This window comes from Mauremys mutica, unplaced genomic scaffold (genome assembly GCF_020497125.1).
Source record: "Mauremys mutica isolate MM-2020 ecotype Southern unplaced genomic scaffold, ASM2049712v1 Super-Scaffold_100036, whole genome shotgun sequence".
NCBI lineage: Eukaryota > Metazoa > Chordata > Testudines > Geoemydidae > Mauremys > Mauremys mutica.
In genome coordinates, this window is record NW_025423256.1 from 2728998 (window position 1) to 2749988 (window position 20991).

At 56.6% G+C, this 20991-nt stretch overlaps 1 long non-coding RNA gene and 1 pseudogene across 1 annotated transcript; both read right to left on the reverse strand.

The window, feature by feature from the left end:
* The window catches only part of LOC123358289, an 83805-nt pseudogene that overhangs the window by 9914 nt on the left and 52900 nt on the right, over positions 1-20991 (reverse strand).
* Positions 718-8318, reverse strand: LOC123358290. The gene is made up of 3 exons (XR_006575708.1): positions 8256-8318; positions 1348-1503; positions 718-778 (listed from the first exon to the last, which is right to left on the reverse strand). It is a non-coding gene; the product is annotated as an uncharacterized LOC123358290 (long non-coding RNA).

The following is a 20991-nucleotide window of genomic DNA, read 5'->3' on the forward strand; positions in this document are numbered from 1 at the left end:
TCCATTTTGTTACCTAAGCTTCTCGCATTGGTGAACAAACATCCTAATTTTTCCTGTTGGGCTCCTCTCCCTCTTTTCACCCAACTTGTTAGGGACCCAGTACTTCCAGTATGACTTGTAGATCTAGTATCCGTCCCCCCCCTCTTCCTTACACCTAACTGTCCCCCTCTGGCTATATCTGTTGTTATCTTGTTGTTCTCACTCCCAATGTACAAATCTGGCGTGGAGAGCACCAGGACCTCTCCCAACCGTCTCCCCCCAGTGTCTAGTTTAAAGCTCTTTTAATCAGATGAGCCAGCCTCCCTCCTAGAAGTCTACTTCCTTCCCTACTTAGGTGGAGCCCATCCCGTGAGAACAGTTGTCTGTCCCCAAAAGCCTCCCAGTGCCCATACATCCCAAAGCCCTCCTTGTAACACCACTCCCTCAGCCAACTATTAATCGTCACGATCCTGTCACCCCTTTGGCGCCCTTCCCTAGGGACAGGTAGGATCCCACTGAAGATCACCTGAGCCTCAATTTCCTTGAGCGTCTTACCCAACCTAGCATAGTCTCCCTTGATCCTTTCTAGCGAGAATCTAGCCGTGTCATTCGTTCCCACATGTAGGATGACCAAAGGGTTCTTACCTGCTCCTCTTAGGATCCTTTTCAACCTCAGTCCACATCCCGTATTTTAGCGCCCGGTAGACAGCACACCCTTCTGTTCTCCGGATCGGCCCTGGTCACAGGCCTGTCCAACCTTCTCAGTATGGAATCCCCAATCACGTAGACCTGCCTTCGCCTGGGGACAGTGCGGTCCTCTAACCTATCCTCCGTCCCCCCCTGGTTGCAAGCTCCTTCCATTCCTATCATCCCTTGTGGTTCCCCTTAAGCCATCCTGTATCCTCCCTGGGCCCAAACTTGGTGCTACCTCCATAGACTCCTCCCCTTTTTCTATGGGACTGGCCGCTCGTCTCTTTTTCCTTGGCCTCCCACCGTCAGCTACCACCTGCTTTACCCCTTCCTCATTCTCCAAACCTTCAAACCTGTTCCTTAGCTCAATTTCCCCCTCACTGGCTCTCCTTTTCCTTGGCCTGCTTCTCACGGTCACATGCTTCCACCGCCCATCTGCCTCATCTGGTGGTCCCCCCTCATTGGCCTCAGCCCCTGCTCCCCCCTGTGCCCCTGGGCGTTCCCCTTCAGTTACTGCTTGCCATTGCTCCATCAGCTGCTCAAACCCCCTTCTATTCTCTATCAGAGTTTCTACCTGCAGCTCTAGGCCCTGGATCTTTTCCTCCAGCAGCTCTATTAGGCGGCACTTCATGCATACATAGTACTGTTCTGGGTCCCCCGCTAGGACCAGGTACATACCGCAGCTGCTGCATGCTCTCATCCTCGGTGTGTCCTCTGCTTCTTGGCTCATGGCTGCTGCTGTCTCGGCCTCGCTCGGCATTCTTACCTGGGGAGCACAGGGGACACGGTGCCTCCCCCTTCCACCTCCCCCTGCAAACTCCCCTGTTGGCAGCCCTGTGTGCACATATCATGTTCGTATCTGAAGTTATGGATATTGACTCTGTATCTGTATTTCAACTGTGCTTACTCTGGGTAACAGCCACAACAAGCCTTTCAGGTACAACAAAGAAGCCAGACAGTGTTCATGGCTCATCAACAAAGACAATGGACCGTGGAAGAGCTTAGCCTTCCTGTGAATGTTTCAGCCAGCCTATGAGTCACGGCTACTATGACTCAGCAGGACATGCTAGAGCATGTGACCAGACCATTTGACACTAAACTCCATTTAGTGTCACAAACTGGACTGGGAACTGAGTTTGGAACAAAGGGTTCCTGCCATATGGAAAAGCTACATAAGGTGGGGTGTGATGGCATCTCTTGGCCTCATTCCGCACACAAAAGAACTCCTGGAAGCACCTGAGGAACAAAGACTGAACTGGGGGATGTGCTGGTCCCAGGGTAAAGGGATTTCTAGCTTGTGTATGGAAACTTGGGGGACTGCTTCTATCATCAGTCAGGGTGAGAAATTGCTAATTCAAAAATTCTATCCAGATAGTATGTTAGGCTTTTTTGAGTTTTTGGTCATTTGCTAAGTCACCTGCTTTGATCTGTTTGCTAACACTTATTGCAGGGAAATTGGCTGTTGTCTTCTCTCTCTCCTTGAGTGGCTTAGGTAAAGCGCTCAGGTAGCTTAGTTGGGTGTATGGCGCCACCTGCTCTCGTGTTGGGTGATAACAGGCAATGGAGAGGCTGGCTGAATCTCCAGCAAAGCAGCATGAGAAGGGGCAGCCCAGCTTGAGGGTTAGAGGACACAGCGGTTCCCAGAAGCTCCCCAGACTGCACCCCGGGGTGACAACCCATCATACCCTAAATGGCGCCACCTGCTGTCGTGTTGGGTGATAACAGGGCTTAAAGAGGCTGGCTGAATGTCCAGCAAAGCAGTGTGAGAAGGTGTGATGGAGTAGGGGCTGTCTGTGTGGGGGAGAGCCAGGGATTACTTTAGGTGAGAGACAAGTGCTCAGCCTGTAACCTGAGCCAGGGAGCGGTGTCAACGCCTTTGCCCGGGAAGGTGGACAAAGGAAGGGGCCGGCTGGAGGGAGGGGAGTTTAGTTTTGGTTTTGGGCTGGGTGGTTGGAATTTAGGGGATTAAGCTTCCTGGACCCCAGAGGGGCTTGACTGAGGGGTGCTGGCTGTGCCTCCAAGCTCTGCTGTAACCTGCATTCCTGTTGTCCAATAAACCTTCTGTTTTACTGGCTGGCCGAGAGTCACTGTGAGTCCTAGGAAGAGGGGTGCAGGACCAGACTCTCCCACACTCCGTGACAACTGGTGGCAACAGTGGGATTTACTGCACCCCCATGGACGGCGCTTCCTGCAGTAAGTGACTGGGGAGCAGTAAAAGAAAGGGACAATTTTAGGGGTAATTAACCCCTGGGAGTGTGTGACCAGAGAGAAAGAATTTGCAGTAACAGGGTCCCCCGGGGGATTGCAGCGAGCAGTCCCAGGGGCGGAGGAGTCTGCGGCTTGACCCTGGCAGAGAGGTGGTGACCTCAAGAAGGGCTGGTGCACTAGGGGTCTCCCTGGAAACCGTGGGGAGCGGTGAGCTCCCCGGCCTGCGAGTGGCCAGCAGGAAGATGTATGCCAAGCGGCGTAAGTGCAACCTGGTGGAGCTGTGCAAGCAGAGGGGGCTGCGCAGAGGGAGGCTCACCAAGGACCAGCTGATTGCCCAGCTGGAGGAGGGAGACCACTTGAATGAACTGATCCCAGTGTCTGAGGGAAGCAGCCTGGCAGATGCAGCGCAGGCCCCAGTGTCTGTCCCAGCTGGGAGTGGTCAGCCGGCAGCTGAGGGCTTCCCGAGACCCCCCATCCCTATGCCTAGGGGAAGGGCGGGGAGGAGCCCAGTGAATACCGAGGGCACTGTGACCCCTCCGGCCAGCAGGGGATCCTCCCGGCGAAGCTCACCCCCCAGCAGGGGATCGTCCCGGCGACGCTCGGCATCCGTGGAGCGGAAGCGGCTGGAATGGGAGAAGGAGCTAAAACTGAGAGAGCTGGAGGATCGTGAGAAACAGAGAGAACATGACCGGGAGGAGAAAGAGACAGAGAGACCATGAGGAGCGACAGAGAGACCATGACCGGGAGGAGAAAGAGAGACAGCATCATCATGAGCTGGAACTGGTGAGGCTGAGGGGCAGTGAGCCCCCGGCTGCGGTGAGTGAGGGGGGGCCCAGGACTGCGCAGAGCTTTGGTAAGTGCATCCTGCCCCAGCGTAAGGAGGGAAAGGACATGGATGACTTCCTGGATGCCTTTGAGATGGCCTACAAGCTGCACCAGCTAGATCCTGTGGACAGGCTCCGAGTTCTCACCCCCTTACTGGACCCCAAGGCCGTGGCATTGTACGGCCAGCTGGAAGAGGCGGAGAAAGGGAACTACGAACTATTCAAGCAGGCCCTGCTGCGCGAGTTTGGGCTGACTCCTGAGATGTACCGGGAGAGGTTCCGGAGTCAGTATAAAACCCCTGAGGTCTCCTATCTGCAACTAGCCGTCCGCATGGAGGGATACGTCAGCAAGTGGGCAGATGGGGCCCAGACGAAGGGGGACGTGATTAAACTGCTGCTACTGGAGCAACTGTATGAGCGGTGCCCATCCGACCTGAGGCTGTGGTTGAGGGACCAAAAGCCGGAGAACCCGCAACATGCAGGGCGGCTGGCCGATGACTTTGTGAAGAGCCGGTCGGGGGGGTGGCAGGGAGGAGCCCCAAAGGAACAGGCCCGCTGCGATGCAGAGAGAGAGTCATCCTGGGACCACCCAAAGGGGGAATCGGGAGAACCCCCTCCCAAGGGGAATGCCTAGCGTCAGGGACAACCGACCAGATCGAGGGGACCAAGGGGACATGAGCTGCTATCAATGTGGCCAGAGGGGCCACATACGATCCCAGTGCCCCAGGCTCAAGGACAGACTGAGCAGACCGACCTCACACCAGATTAACTTGGTAGAGACCCAGCTGGACGAGGGGCAGTGTTCCCAGGAAAGGGAGGCTGGCCGCGTACCACCGTCGAAGGAGGGAGGAGGGCCCCAGGTCAGCTCCTCTGGGGGGCTGGATGCTCCAGGCTCCGAGTTTTTGGTTTACAGGGTGGGGGCGAGGCTGCCCCTGCGGAGCGAGTGCCTTGTTTCCCTGGAGGTAAATGGGAGAAAGGTCACTGGGAACTGGGACACGGGCGCAGAGGTGACGCTGGCCCGACCCAAGGTGGTGGCCTCAGATCGGATGTTGCCTTACACCTACCTGACCCTGATGGGCGTGGGCGGGACCCCATTCAAAGTGCCCATGGCGAGGGTACACCTGAAGTGGGGGGCCAAGGAGGGCCCCAAGGACGTGGGGGTACACCCATATTTGCCCACGGAGGTGTTAATGGTGGGGGACCTGGAGGTCTGGCCCAGCAATGCCCGGGGTGCCCTGGTCGTGACCCGTAGTCAGAGTCGGTGCAGGGCACTGCACCCTGACAACGGGGAAGGTACTCTGCCCGAGGGGAGGGACCGACCAGGGACACGGCTCAGAGGGGCTGCGGCCTCAGACCCAGCCAGCGAGAGAGAGAACAGGTCCCCATCCCTGTCCCAGCTGCTGAGTTCCAGGCCGAGTTGCAGAAGGATCCCTCCTTGCGGAAGCCCAGGGAACGGGCTAACCTCAGTGCGGTACAGACCATGAGGAGAGGTTGCAAGGAGAGGTTCCTGTGGGAGAAGGGGTTCCTGTACCGAGAATGGGCTCCCCCCGGGGAGGTGGAGTCACGGGGGATCAGGAGGCAGCTGGTGGTTCCCCAGAAGTTTCGCCACAAGCTGCTGTACCTGGCCCATGACATCCCTCTTGCAGGGCACCAGGGAATCCGGCGCACCAGGCAGAGGCTGCTACAGAACTTTTACTGGCCTGGGGTCTTTACCCATGTTCGACAGTACTGCCGATCCTGTGACCCTGCCAGCGGGTGGGGAAGGCCCGAGTCAAGGGGAAAGCAGCTTTGAGGCCTTTACCCATTATAGAAGAACCTTTCCAGAAGGTGGCCATGGACATAGTGGGACCTCTCAGCAAGGCGACCCGGTCGGGGAAGAAATACATTCTGGTGGTAGTAGACTTCGCCACTCGCTATCCTGAGGCGGTGGCCTTGTCCTCTATCGAAGCAGACACCGTGGCAGATGCGCCGCTGACCATTTTCAGCCGGGTGGGGTTCCCCAAGGAAGTCTTAACGGACCAGGGGTCCAACTTCATGTCGGCCCTGCTCCGGTGCTTGTGGGAGAAATGTGGGGTCCGGCACAACTGGGCCTCAGCGTATCACCCCCAGACCAACGGGCTGGTGGAAAGGTTCAGTGGGATGCTAAAGATGATGCTAAAAACATTTATGAATCAGCACCCGCAGGACTGGGACAAGTACTTACCTCACCTGCTGTTCGCGTACAGGGAGGTACCCCAGGAATCTACTGGGTTTTTGCCTTTCAAACTGTTATATGGAAGGCGGGTAAGGGGGCCCCTGGACCTGATGAGAGACGAATGGGAAGGGAAGGTCGCTCCCGATGGAGAGTCAGTGGTGGAGTATGTCCTGACCTTCCGGGAAAGACTGGCCGAGCTCATGGGCCTGGCCAGGGAGAATCTGGCCAGAGCCCAGAGGAAGCAGAAGGTCTGGTATGACCGCACGGCACGGGCCTGCACCTTCGCCACCGGGGATCAAGTGATGGTTCTCATCCCCATGAGGAAAAACAAACTCCAGGCTACCTGAGAAGGGCCCTTCAAGGTTGTCAAGCAACTAAATGAGGTAAACTATGTGGTGGAGCTGTCGAACCGGGCTGATCACCGCTGGGTGCACCATGTGAATATGATGAAGCCATACTATGACAGGGGGAATGTGGTGTTGGCCATGTGTGGACATTGGGAGGAGCAGGGAGATGACCCTTTAGTGGATCTATTCCCTGGGACAAAAGCTGGTTCCCCCCTGGAGGCAATTCCCCTCTCTGATCAGCTGACCCTGGCCCAGCATGCTGAGATCACAGGGGTGCTGCATCTATACCGACAGCTGTTTTCCAACCAGCCTGGACGCATTAATTTGACTGTCCAACGGGTAGAGACTGGGTCACATCCCCCTATAAGATGTTCCCCTTTTCGGGTCACCGGGAAAACTGCCCAGGACCTACAAAGAGAGGTCAGGGACATGCTGGCTTTGGGCGTGATCCAGCCGTCTTCCAGCCCTTGGGCCTCGCCGGTGGTGCTGGTCCCCAAAAGGGATGGGTCGATCCGGTTCTGTGTGGACTATCGAAAGCTCAATGCCATCACCGTATCTGATGCCTACCCCCATGCCCAGGCCTGACGAGCTCCTAGACAAGCTGGGAGGCGCTCGGTACCTCACCACCATGGATCTTACAAAGGGCTACTGGCAAGTGCTGCTGGATGCAGATGCCAGGCTGAAATCGGCCTTTATCACCCCTCTGGGGCTCTACGAGTTTCTGATCCTGCCCTTCGGCCTCAAGGGAGCGCCGGCCACCTTCCAGCGCCTGGTGGATCAGTTCCTGCGGGGGATGGAGAGTTTTGCCGTGGCGTATATTGACGACATCTGCGTCTTTAGCCAGACCTGGGAGGACCACGTGTCCCAGGTTAAACAAGTGCTGGACCGACTCCAGAAGGCTGGGCTAACCATAAAGGCTGAGAAGTGCAAAGGTAATAGGCAAACCCAGATTTTGACAAGCCCTTTATGGTGTTCACCGACGCCTCAGACACGGGACTGGGGACGGTGTTAATGCAGGAGAATGAAAAGGGGGAGAGACACCCTATCGTGTACCTGAGCAAGAAGTTGCTACCCCGGGAGCAGAACTACGCGGCCATCGAGAAGGAATGCCTGGCCATGGTGTGGGCCCTTAAGAAACTAGAGCCATATCTCTTTGGGCAACACTTCACCGTGTACACCGACCACTCTCCCATGACCTGGCTGCACCAGATGAAAGGAGCCAACGCCAAGCTCCTGAGGTGGAGCCTGATCCTGCAGGACTATGACATGGACGTGGTTCATGTGAAGGGAAGTGCCAACCTGATAGCGGACGCGCTGTCCCGGAGAGGGGGCCCTGAACTTCCTCAGGTCACTGGGCAGAGTGACCCCGCTCAGTTCAGTCTCAAAGGGGGAGAGCTGTGATGGAGTAGGGGCTATCTGTGTGGGAGATGGGAGAGCCGGGGATTACTTTAGGGGAGAGACAAGTGCTCAGCCTGTAACCTGAGCCAGGGAGCAGGGAGCGGTGTCAACACCTTTGCCCGGGAAGGTGGACGAAGGAAGGAGCCGGCTGGAGGGAGGGGAGTTTAGTTTCGGTTTTGGGCTGGGAGGTTGGAATTTAGGGGACAAATCTTCTTGGACCCCAGAGGGGCTTGATGGAGGGGTCCTGGCTGTGCCTCCCAGCTCTGCTGTAACCTGCATTCCTGTTGCCCAATAAATCTTCTGTTTTACTGGTTGGCTGAGAGTCACTGTGAGTCCCAGGCAGGGGGGTGCAGGACCGGACTCCCCCACACTCCGTGACAGAAGGACCAGCCCAGCTTGAGGGTTAGAGGGCACAGCGGTTCCCAGAAACTCCCCAGACTGCACCCCGGGGTGACAACCCATCACACCCTAGAGTACACAAGTCTCAGCAGGTTTGTCACATCCTTTCCCCTCCCATTCCACACCCTAGATAGTTCCTGCCTCCCACCCTCCTATACATTTACTGCTCTTCTCCCTCCAACCAGAACCCACCACCAGCTCCCTGAGAATCCCTACCTGAGCCAGCTCCATTGCAGCCATTTCCTTCCCCTGGAGGGGATGATTTGGGGCGAAATGTGGACGTTATTGTGTAGCCTGCCAGGGCGAGAAGGGCAATGTGAGTTCAGACAGGGTTTCTGTCCTTTCCATATGTCGATTCCCCCCAGCATTTTTCCCTGGTAATGGACATTCTAGGTTCTGCCACACTGTGAAGCACAGAGTGACCTTATTCCAGTACACGCCTAGTCCCCTCCCACCAGGGTGTAACCCTCTGACACCCTCTGAAACCCTCCCAGTAACAGAGTCTCTGTGTTACACTTATCAAGTTTGCAGATGATAACAAGCTGGGAGGGGTTGCAAGTGCTTTGGAGGACAGAATTAAAATTCAAAATGATCTGGACAAACTGGAGAAATGGTCTGAAGTAGACAGGATGAAATTCAATAAGGACAAATGCAAAGTACTCCACTTAGGAAGGAACAATCACTTGCACACATGCAAGACAGGAAATGACTGCCCGGGAAGGAGCACTGCAGAAACGGATCTGGGAGTCACAGTGGATCACAAGCTAAACATGAGTCAACAATGTTACACTGTTGCAAAAAAAGCAAGTATAATTCTAAGATGTATTAGCAGCAGTATTGTATCTATTGGGTTTCCTGGAAACGGGGCGGGCAGGAGCCCACCCCATGCTAACGGATCCCCCCAGCCTAAGGGGAGGATCCACAGGACCTCAGAAACCCACTAATTTCAGGGGACAACTAATAAAAGAACAGGGACAGGAGTGCGGTCAAAGGGTCATAAGAAGGGAGCCTGACAGGGACACCGAGCAGAGAACCCCGGACAGCGCCCACTGCTCCTCGAAGGTGTCAAAGGAGCCAGCGGACGCCGCCCAGAGGAACTCCGCCCAGAGATGTGAACGGACTAAGGATTGGAAACAAGCCCCACAGTCGCAGGAGTCTCCATTGGCCAACTGCCTCTCCCTGGTCGCGTAGATGGCCATTTTAGCCAGGGCGAGGAAGAGGCTGTCCAGGAGGTCCCGCGACTTTGTGGGGCCACGGATAGGGAGTGCATGGAGAAGGAGGTGAGGGGAAAAGTGCAGCCAGAAACGCAAGAGGATATTGGTGAGGAGCCGGTATAGGGGCTGCAGCCTGGCACACTCTAAGTAAACGTGCACCAGGGTCTCCCTCACGCCGCAGAAGGGGCAGGTGTCTGGGACAGGGGTAAACCGCGCCAAGTACACGCCCATGCTCACGGCCCCATGGAGGAGCCGCCAACTGATATCCCCGGCGGGCCTCGGGACCAGGGTGGAGTAGAGGCTGGCCCACCAGGGCTCCTCACCCTCCAGAGGTGGCAGGCAGGACTTGGTGTCGGGGCGGTGTAAGCAAGACACGAGAAGTAATTCTTCCGCTCTACTCCGCGCTGATTAGGCCTCAACTGGAATAGTGTGTCCAGTTCTGGGTGCCACATTTCAGGAAAGATGTGGAAAAATTGGAGAAAGTCCAGAGAAGAGCAACAAAAATGATTAAAGGTCTAGAGAACATGACCTATGAGGGAAGAACGAAAAAATTGCGTTTGTTTAGTCTGGAGAAGAGAAGACTGAGAGGGGACATGATCAGCTTTCAAGTACATAAAAGGTCATTTCAAGGAGGAGAGAGAAAAATTGTTCTTCTTAACCTCTGCAGACAGGATAAAAAGCAATGGGCTTAAATTGCAGCAAGGAAGGTTTAGGTTGGACATTAGGAAAAACTCCCTAACTGTCAGGGTGGTTAAGCACTAGAATAAATTGCCTAGGGAAGTTGTGGAATCTCCGTCATTGGGGATTCAGAAAGAAAAAGGTTGAGAACACCTGGAGTAAGGGACCATCTGTCACAAAGGTGAGCTCACCTGCATGGTGAGATATATGGGATCACCCAAGGGGACTGTCTGTGATTCCATGTTAATGCTGTTACAGAGCCTGAAGCGTTTACACTGGATACTTGGTTGGTGAAATCTCCATACAGACCTCACACCCAATTTGGGGTTTGTTCCCTGCTTCTTGCCAGTCTGCCCGAGGCTGGTGCTCGTGCTCTCGAGTCACTGGGGACAGCGTTACAGAGAGAGGGGCTGTGACTTCCCCACGGTCACTGAACAGGTCCGTGACAGAGCCAGGAACAGACCCTGTTAACTCCAGAGCCCCGTCACCCGCAGCTTGGAAAGGTCCCCCGAGCACACTGTATTAGGCTGCAGGAAGAGGTGTGCAGGGACTGCAGGTGAGCTGCCCTGCCAAGACAGCCTGTGCATCCATGGACAAACCACCTCGTTGGGGGGGTGTCCCCTGGGTCAGGAGAAGTCAGTGTCCAGCCCTGTGGGGCTGTGCTCCTGGCTCATACCTCCAGCACTCACTGCTGCCCCTCCCTTCCCAGCTGCACTGTTCAGCCAGCCCCAGGCCTCTGTGAGGTCACTTCCCCCAGCCCCCACCTCAAACCTTCAAACAGGGACATGGTGCACCAGTGCCAGAGTGCACTAGTGTAAATTCTGTCTGTACTAAGGGTTTGCACCAGTGCCTAAAACACCAGGGTGGCAGAGACCTTCAGAAACAGCAGTACGGTGGCACTAGAACCTATTTCTAGCTCGGTCACGGACAGCCTGGGTGACCTTGGACACATCAATGTTTCTCCTCCCAACTTCAGTCTCTTTACCCAGCTGCCCACTCACTGGGGTCTCCTCTCTCTCCAGAGCTGCTCACCACTACAATCTGTGTGGGTGTCCCCAGAGCTAAGGCAGTTCAGCTCTGGAATAGTCTTACAAGGGGGGCTGGGGAGTCTCTGTCCCTGGACGTTTTTAAGAACAAGTAGGACAAAGCTCTGTCAGAGATAATCTACAGATACTTGTCCAGCTCTCTCTGCTGAGGCAGGACCTTGATGACATCTTGAGGTCTTATCTAGCCCTACATGTCTAGGATGCCATGAAATATATACAAATAAAAACCCAACATACAGAATAAAACCCACCACAACAGGCAATTCGGGGGGGACGACGACCACAACCTACACTCCACAGCATAAAATGACAATACAAAGGAGAAGAAAGCAACACGATGCAAACGATGACATCCTAGGGCAAAAGCAGACAATGGAAAATAGCTCAACTCAAACGAACACAGCACAGGCACCAAACAAGCTGAGGCATCATAAAACTGCTACACAACATGGTGCGATCGCAGTTCCAAATGGCACCATGCAAAACAGCTCAGTGTAGAACAGGACACAGCACAAAAGAGAATTATTTCATTGTAGGCCTGGAAGGGATCTTGAGAGGGCGTCTACTCCAGCCCCCTGTGCTGAGGCAGGACCAAGTATCCCTAGACATTCCCAGACTGGTGTATCTCTAACCTGATCTTAAAAACCTCCAGTGAAGGAAATTCCACAGCCTCCCTTGGAAGCCAATGCAAGGCAAACACTGACCAAAACAACGCTGTACACACACAAGCTGGGCTTGGGGTTAAGGGGAGAGGCAAGAATTCAAACAATCTGGGTTCAGTTCCCAGTTTTGCCCCAAATTCTCCATGCAAACTTGAGCAAATTACTTCAGCTCTCTGAGCTTCAGTTTCCCCATCTGTAAAATGGAGAGTCACCTCCCACCATTGGCCTATTTAGTCTTTGAGCTTTTTGTGGCAAGGCCTCTCTGTCCCTGTGGGCATGTCCACACTGCAGTCAGACACCGGCGGCTGGCCCGTGCCCGCTGACTTGGGCTCACACGGCTCAGGCTGTGGGGCTGTTTAATTGTGGTGTCTATGTTCCGGCTGGGGCTGCAGCCCAAGGTCTGGCCCCCTCCCACCTCACAGGGTCCTACAGCCTGGCCCCAGCCCGAGCCCAGACATCTACACTGCAATTAAATAGCCCCTTCGCCTGAGCCCACTGGGGGTTTTAATGGCAGGGTAGAGATACCCTTGGTGTCTGTTCAGCACCTGTCACAAAGGGGACCCTGATCTTGGTCAGTGTCTGTGCAGAGCCCTGCACAATAGGGGCCTGATCTCAGTCAGGGTCTTTGCAACTCCCAGCATTACAGGATCCCTGATTTTGTTTAGGGCCCCTGCAGCATCTGACAAAATATGGCGCCAGGATCTCTGTCAGGGTCTGTGCAGTGCCCAGTACAGTGGGGGGTGCAGGGCCAGACCCAACGGAGACACAGGTCTCAGTCGAGGTCTCTGTAGTGCCCAGCACAATGGAGGCAGCAGTTTGGGTCACAGTCATGCGCTGCCTGGCACAAGGGAGGGGCCCATGATCTCAGTCCAGGTCTGTTTTACCTGGCACAACAGTGGGGTCTGATCTCACCTGCGGTCTCTGCAGTGCCTGGCAGAACAGGGCCCAGATCTCAGTTGGGGTCGCTGCAGCAGCTGTCAGAACAGGAACACGCTCAGTACGATAAGAGCCCTGATCTCAGTCAGATATCTGGAGAGAAAAGTGGGAAGATTTTCAAGAATTCGATATCAGTATTTCAGAACTGAGGAGAAAATGGGGCACAAACTAAATATTTGCTAATGTAAGAGAGAAGAACCAACATCTGGGGAGATTTTACGTCACCATTTAACAGTTCAAGAGAAAAGATGGGAAACTGGAGAGGATTTTACAGGGTTATTCAATCAACAACAGACTGGGACAGATTCTTCTTGTCACATAGTCACATGGCCAGCAGAGCCCTCGGTGATGTGGCTTTCACAGGGGACAGGAGTGGGAACGTGACTAGCAGGTGATGGGGTGGGGGGGGCTGCTGGGTTGGGCAGGTGGGGGAGGGGAAGTAGCTGGGAGGGGAAACCTGGGGCTGGGCCGTCTCCATGGGGGACACTTGCTCCTCCCTCCCCTTCCTGGCCCTTCCCAGGCCCCGTTGCCAGCAGAGAGTGGCCCCCCCAGCCCAGCCCAGAGGTGTCCCTGTCTCAGGGCCCCCCCCGCCTCTGCCCATTCACCCTCTGCCCAGCTCAGGAATCACTGGGGGGAACCATTTCCCACCCGCACAAGGACAAATCCCTGCAGGTGGAAATGGGGGAAACCCCCAAACCTGAGACCTGAACTGGCCACTGGCGAAGGGGGGAGAAAATGGGGCACCATGGGGGGGCGGGGGTACAGGGAACTTCTCAGGGGTTGGGGGAGGGGGGGTCACCCTGGGCGCTGCTCGTGGCTCTCTAGGGAGAAAGGGGGCAGGACGGGGGAGGAGGGGGGTCCCCACGGGAGGGGGCAGCGGTAAATCCGAGGGGATCTCAGCCCCCCCCTTTCTCTCCCCGCTCCTCGGGGGTCACCTGCCCCTCCCCCGCCATGTCCGGGCTGCACCGACATTTCCCGCCCGCCCCCAGCCCGGTCTCCCCCGCCAGCCCCACGCAGGGACCCCAGCGGGCCCGGGCCCCTCCCCCCGGCACCCCCCGCGGGCGCTGCCCCCCCCGGGAGCAGATCCCGGCGCTGCGAGATGCCGGGTCCCCCCCGGGCACTGGGGCAGAGTCACGGCCCCGCCCCGCCCGGGCACGGCCCGGGGGGGGGGTTAATGAAGGGCTCTCCCGCCACGATCTGCGCATGCCCAGAGCCCCAACGGCACCAACCCTTCTCCGGCCGGGAGAGGCTCCAACGGCCCCGCGCGACCCAGGCAGAGCCTCAGCGCCCAACGCTCTTGCGCAGCCCGGCCCCGCCTCCTCTGCGAACGTCAATTCCGCTTCCGGGAGAGTCGGGAACTACATCTCCCAGCCTGCGCCGGGGGCGCTTCCGCCCTCCGCAGCCCAGGTAAGGGAGGCCCCATCTCATCCCCGCCCCTCGCAGAGACCCCGCCCCCAGCCGGCGCCTCTCAGACCCGCCCCGCCCCAGGAGCAGCGGCCCCGCCCTGAGCCCCCCGGCCCCGCCCCCTCCCCGTGTGCCGGTCCCTGCCCGCGGCCGGGGCGCGTCCCCCTCGCGCCAGAGCCCGAGACCCCGGGAGCAGCTCGCGGGGCCCGAGACGCAGCGGCCTGTGGGGGGGAGGCGGGGCCGGGCTCTGCCCGCAGCGAGGCCGGGAAGGGACCGGAGGGGAAAGTGCCCCCCGGAGACTGTCCGGCCCCAGGTTCCACCGGCCTGGTCCTGCTGCGCCAGCGCCCCCCCCCCGCTGCTGCCCCCCCCCAGCGCCCCCCCAGCTGCCAGTCACCCCCCCCGCCCTGCTGCTGCTGCTGCCCCCCCCGCCCAGCGCCCCCCCAGCTGCCAGTCACCCCCCCCGCCCCGCTGCTGCCCCCCCTGCCCGGCGCCCCCCCCAGCTGCCAGTCACCCCCTCCCTGCTGCTGCCCCCCTGCCCGGCACCCCCCCAGCTGCCAGTCACCCCCCCCGCTGCTGCCCCCCCCAGCGCCCCCCAGCTGCCATCCACCCGCCCCCCCTGCGGGTGCCACCACTGCCCAGCGCCCCCCCAGCTTCCCGTCACCCGCCCCCCTGCTGGTGCCACCACTGCCCAGCGCCCCCCCAGCTGCCAGTCACCCGCCCCCCTGCTGCTGCCCCCCTGCCCAGCGCCCCCCCAGCTGCCAGTCACCCGCCTGCCCTGCTGCTGCTGCCCCCCCCGCCCAGCGCCCCCCCCAGCTGCCAGTCACCCACCCCCCCTGCTGGTGCCACCACTGCCCAGCGCCCCCCCAGCTGCCAGTCACCCGCCCGCCCTGCTGCCCCCCGTGCCCAGCGCCCCCCAGCTGCCAGTCACCCCCCGCCCTGCTGCCCCCCCGCCCAGCGCCCCCCAGCTGCCAGTCACCCGCCCGCCCGTCTGCTGCTGCTGCTGCCCCCCCCCCCCAGCGCCCCCCCTGCTGCTGCCCCGCCCAGCGCCCCCCCAGCTGCCTGACATCCACCCCCCTGCCTCGTGCCCCCCTGCCCAGCGCCCCCCCAGCTGCCAGTCACCCCCCCGCCCTGCTGCTGCTGCTGCTGCCCCCCGTGCCCAGCACCCCCCCAGCTGCCAGTCACCCACCCCCCCTGCTGCTGCTGCCCCCACCGCCCAGCGCCCCCCCAGCTGCCAGTCACCCGCCCGCCCTACTGCTGCCTCCTCCCCACTGCCAGGGACTGCACGACTAGGTGCTGGCTGAGGGGGGCGTGGGAATTGGTGGCCTCTGCTGCAGGTGATGGGAATCGCAGGTATTTAAAGCCATGGCCTAGAGGAGGGAAGTGCCTAACTGCAGAGTCTGCAGCTGCCTAGGGCCAGGGCTGAGGATTTAGAGTCCCCAGTGCTGCCGTTGCAAGGTTCAAGCAATGCCGTGACTGGTGACATGGGGGGGTGGGTACTGGAGACATGGCTAGAGAAGGTCTGAATGAGGAAGGAGATAAATCTGTGGGAAGTTTCCTTGATCGCTATGAAAGTTCTGCTCACTGTGGACACTGGTAAACCCACATGGGTGTACAGCTCAATAAGAAAACCTGGGGGCTGAGGGAGCTGTGTATGGCAATGCGTACAGTCATGTAGGGGTGTGTGATCAAAATGAAAAATGTCTCTGAGGTTCAGTAGCGGGTATGCTATGGCACCAATGGCACTGCCCCACCAGGCCCACAGTGACTACATAGGGGCCTACAAATATGTTTGGTACCAGGACCCACAGAAGGTTAATCTGGTCCTGACTGCCTGAGCACTATTTCAGCCCCACATTTTTGGGTGGACCTCCCAGAGTGGGAGCTGCAGAGCCCTCCCCCGCAACACACACACCCACCCCATCCTACCTCCTGGTGTTGGGAGGGGAACAGGAGAAAGGACAAAAGAAGCAAGAGAAGAAGCGAAAGGAGGGAGGGAGGGATGGAGGAAAAGGTGAAACAAAAAGGACAAACCCTAATGTCCCCAGTGATTCTAAGGGACAAAATCCCAGGTGTGCAATAAAATTCTGCCTCCTTAAGCTCGTGTTTTCCATGCCTAGAATTCAACTCTCACCAGATGGATCAGACTGAACAGGTTTCAAACCTCCAGGAGGCTCTTACCTTCTAAACAGGGACGGCTGTTTTCTAGTAAAATCACTGAAAGGGAAAGAGAAAACTCGAAAGAGGTTCCTCCTGGCGCTCACGTCCGTGAACCCGAATACTCTCTCAGTCCTCAAAGAGTGACCTGGGGAAGGAGACTTGCTGAAGCAAAGCCACAGGGGTCTCTGAGGTTTCCCTGGCCCCTCACCCCTGTCCTGCCTGGCTGATGTCAGCATCTCTCTGTGAGGTCACCACCTCCCCACCACCTTGGACCAATAGTCTGAGGTCCTGCCAAAGGCCTTTGTGATGTCACTGCCACACCCCTCCCTTGCTGTGCCAATGTCCTGCCCCTGGCCAGGCACTTTGCAGCTTTGAGCTACTCTCTGTGGATCACCCCACTCCAGGAGCGTTCGTTCTAGGCAGCAAGCCGGCTAGACAGGGAAACATCAGACGCTGCTCCCAATGCTACACTCAGTTTTTCAGAAATTAGTCGACTTTACGCCCAGAAGAAACCATTAGAGCATCTAATCTGACCCCCTGCATATCACAGGCCTCCTGTATGACACAATAGCAGGTCAGGGAGGGGGCCTGAGGAAGCGTGCAGGCAGGCAGTGGCGGGGGGGGGGGCAGGTGAGCCGGCAGCTGGCCCCAGCTCACCTCCACTCTGCCTCCTCCCCTGAATGCCCCGCCTCGCTCTCCCCCCTCCCCCTGCTAATCAGCTGTTCGCGCAGGAAGCCTTGGAGGGAAGAGAAGCCGTGTGGCGGCTTCGCACTCAGGCCCAGCAAGGTGGAGACGGAGACGAGGTGAGCTGGGGCAGGGGGGCTGCCCGCACTGCAGCAGGTAACCCAGGGGGCACTGGGGAACCGCTCCCCACCCCAGCTCACCTACCTCCCCTCTGCCTCCCTGGGCCTGAGCACAAAGCCACCATTTGCTTCTCAGCCCTCCCAGGCTTCCCGCGTGAACCGTCAGGGGCAGGGGTTCCAGGGGCCGTCAGGGGACAGGGAGAAGGGGTGGTTGGATGGGGCAAGGGTCCCAGGGGGGCCATCAGGAATGAGAGGAGGAGTTGGATGGGGCGGCAGGGGGCAGTCAGGGGACAGGGAAGGAGGGTAGATGGAGTAGGGGTCCCGGGGGGGGTGTCAAGGAACATGGGGGGTTGGATGGGGCAGGAGTCCCAGGGGGCAGGGGTGGGCCACAACCCCCCTGTGGGGTGAGGAGGGAACTGGTTGTTAAGATTTTGGCAGCTCATCACTGGCCAGGGGGTGGGAGGCTGAGGAGGCGAGCGGCGGGCAGTGGCGGGGGGTGAATATGCGAGCCGGGGAGGGGGGAATGGAGGTGAGTGGGGGCAGGGCAGGTGAGCCAGGGGGAGTGAGGGGTCTGAGGAGACAAGCGGGTGGGCATTGGCGGGGGGTCAGGTGAGCTGGCGGTGGGGGAGGAGAGGTGAGGAGGCGAGTGGACGGGCAGGCAGGTGAGCCGTGGGGGGCTGAGGCGAGTGGCTGGGTGAGCCGGCGGCAGGGGAGGGGGGTTGAGGAGGTGAGCGGGGGGTGGGGGGGCTGAGGAGGTGAATGGTGAGTCAGTGGCTGACCTGTTCTGCTGATCTGGTCTGGCTCCCAGCCCCTCTCCAAGGGTTGCAGCTGTCTGGAGGTGCTGCCTTCCACGCCTTCCTCAGTCCCACCTCATTGACTCCACAGGCAACTGATTACAAAGTGGGGGAAGATCTTATTCTACTTCTAGCAAAAAGACATTTTCCTTTTACCTTAATTATACTACCTTAGGGGCCCCCTATAACATATTAGCAAGGTTTAATACCACTGTTTTGGCGGGGCGGTGCTGGGGAAGGAAGGTTTGTTTCCACGGGGCGGGTGGCCTGGGGGGGTGTTTCGGAGGTCTGGGAGGCACTGGAGGGTTGTTTTTGCAGGGTAAGCAGTGCTGGGGGGCTGTGTTTCAGGGGGGCTGGGTGGTGCAGGGAGGGTGTTTCACCAGTGCTGGGGGTGTTCGTTAGGGCCGGGGGAGTTTCATCCCTCAGCTGTTTTCTTTGGAGTAATATTGCCCTCGCTGCTTTACGAGTTGTTCAGGCCTAGACTAAACCACAGCCTTGGGACTCAGCATTCAAGTATCCTGCAGTCTGAACTTCGCATCTGATACAATGGTAGCCAATGAGGGAATGTATGGCCAGCAGGGAAGTGCTCCTTGTCCAACAAGGCAGCCAGATTGGGACCCGTAGGCACAGAATGGCTCTGAAGGAATCAGCTGTTTCTCTCTGCGCTTCATGAAACTTTGGATCCAAACGGTAAAAGACATTTGTGGCCAATTTAATCATGGCGTCCTTTAGGAGTGTGATCAATGCCACTTAACAAGGGAGCAGGTTCTAAAAATAGTTTACCTGGGCCACAGGTCACCATAGCTTCCATCTCAGGGGTGAAAATCAACCACTAGTACCTGCAATTTCTACCTGCGCTCTTGTCAAATCTTTGACCTTCCTTGGAGTAATTTTACACTTCTCTGGTGTAGAATTCTTCACCAAGCGCACAACAGATCAGTAGCGACAGTGAGGTACAACTCCCCCAACTATGCCCTTTTATTTCTTTAATCTGGTGGCACAGATTTTGTTGTCAGAGTGGTACCGGTGTGGTGCTCTGCTTTCTCCTTGTTGATATCACTCGGCTGTGTGCGTGAGTTCCCTCTGTGTGCTGCCCCAGCTCTGCAGGTAGCTGACACAGCAGACCCGACGAGAATCCCCAATAACCACAGAGTCCAGTAAGATGCAAAGCCACGTCGGCTAGGTTTATTGCGACCTCGGACACCCGTGCAGGGTCCCCGTAGATTACTTAGTGTACCGGGCGTACTGCGAGAGAGTGCCTCTTGGCAATGGACCCGGCTCAGTGGCGGGACTTTCCACTCCCCCTTCGGCCGGACAAAGACACCTCCCCAGGAATGCATTCTTATACACAGATACAAACAAGTTACACATCACACCTGACGTATGCTTCCACGTAGCAAGGTACAACCTTTCTACGTATTAAGGTACCGCCTTCTACCTTGTACATGTTGGTTCGATCAAAACAACTCTATCCATCATTTTACCCTTTTGCCCCTGTCATTGGGATGGGTCGGCCTGTCCTCCTGTTATCTATGGAATGTTTCAGTATAGTGTGTTCTAGTGCTATGTTTATGCTAGGTGAATATATGTTTATGCAGCATCAGCCCTTTTCGTGCCAGCTTCTGTGAGCAGGGCCTACCTCTGGCTCACAGCTTAACTTTGCTTTATGTTAGCAAAGTCTTGACCATTACTTTAGGTCAGGCCTCAGGCCTCATACTGGGCCTTTATCAGGGCCTGCACTTACTACAGATTTAAATTAGGGACTAAATTCAGGTGTGACTTAGAATCCCTGTAAGACAACAAATCTCAGGTCTCTATTAAAAATAGGTATCTTTCTGCAGCTATAGCACATTCAACACAGATTTCATTTTCTACACATTTGTAGAATCTCCCAGGGGTGAGCTGAACAGAAAAGTCACTTCCATGTTTCCCATCTCTACCTAGCTAGGGATTGCATTTCCCAAATAATAGGCAACATGCAGCTGATTAGGAAGGAGATCTCTTCAGGAGCGACCTCCGGCAGGGCCTGGGCCACAGCGGCTTTAGTAGCCAAATGCATGGGTATTTTGTTTAATTACAAGTGAATCCTCTTCCCAGCCCTTTAGAAAAAATACTGACCTAAGAAGCTGAACAAAAGGGAGATTGGGATGGTGATGAGGAATCAGGGTAAATCAGAGGGATTCCCTATGTTCTTCTGCTGTTATAGAGGAGAAATGACATTTTCCCGTATCCCTACGTTGTTCCTGCACTTTGTTATAGTTCAATATATTTTAAGTGAGGAAAATGGGAGCAAAAATATCTGCTCCCCAGCACAACCTGAACCAACATCAGAGCAACTGGGAATGAAACAATTGGTTTCTGAAGGGGGAACTTGATGACTAACAATTGCTGTGAAATGGGGGAACAGTATAACCGTGATGCTCAGGGTTTGTTTAGACTAGGAAAAGTGATGGAGTTTAGGTCAGGTCAAGGGGGAAGCTAATGCCAACCCCTGCACCTGGACGGCATCTGCTCTACAACTAAAATTTCCTTTTTACCCCAAGATCACTAACTTGAGCAGCCAACGCCATGTACAGCCCTAGTGGATGGAAGGCTCGGGTAGTTTTTGCCTCAGTGTAGCTTGTTGGGTGTGACGATACGGTCCTGGCGGGACCCAACTGAGAGTGCCAGTTCAGGACCAATTGCTTAAACAGGGCAGTTACAGACCTAGGCTGGGGTTTTTCCACCTCTAAGGCAAACCAAACCAGCCAGCCAAAGAGGAGTTTGGTTTCACACCACTGGCTAACCACAAGTCACACAAGCAATTTCCTTAGACACTCCACAAAAAGAACAGGAGTACTTGTGGCACCTTAGAGACTAACAAATTTATTTTAGCGTGAGCTATAGCTCATTTCTTCGGATGCATAGAATGGAACACACAGACAGGAGATATTTATACATACAGAGAACATGAAAAGGTGGAAGTATGCATACCAACAGGAAAAGTCTAATCAATTGAGATGAGCTATCATCAGCAGGAGGAAAAAACTTTTTGAAGTGGTAATTAAGATGATCCATAGGAGGTGTGAGGAGAACTTAACATAGGGAAATAGATTCAATTAGTGTAATGACCCAACCATTCCCAGTCTCTGTTTAGGCCAGAGTTAATTGTATCTAATTTGCATATTAATTCCAGTTCAGCAGTTTCTCTTTGGAGTCTGTTTTTGAAGTTTTTTGTTGCAAAATAGCCACCTTCAAGTCTGTCACTGAGTGGTTAGA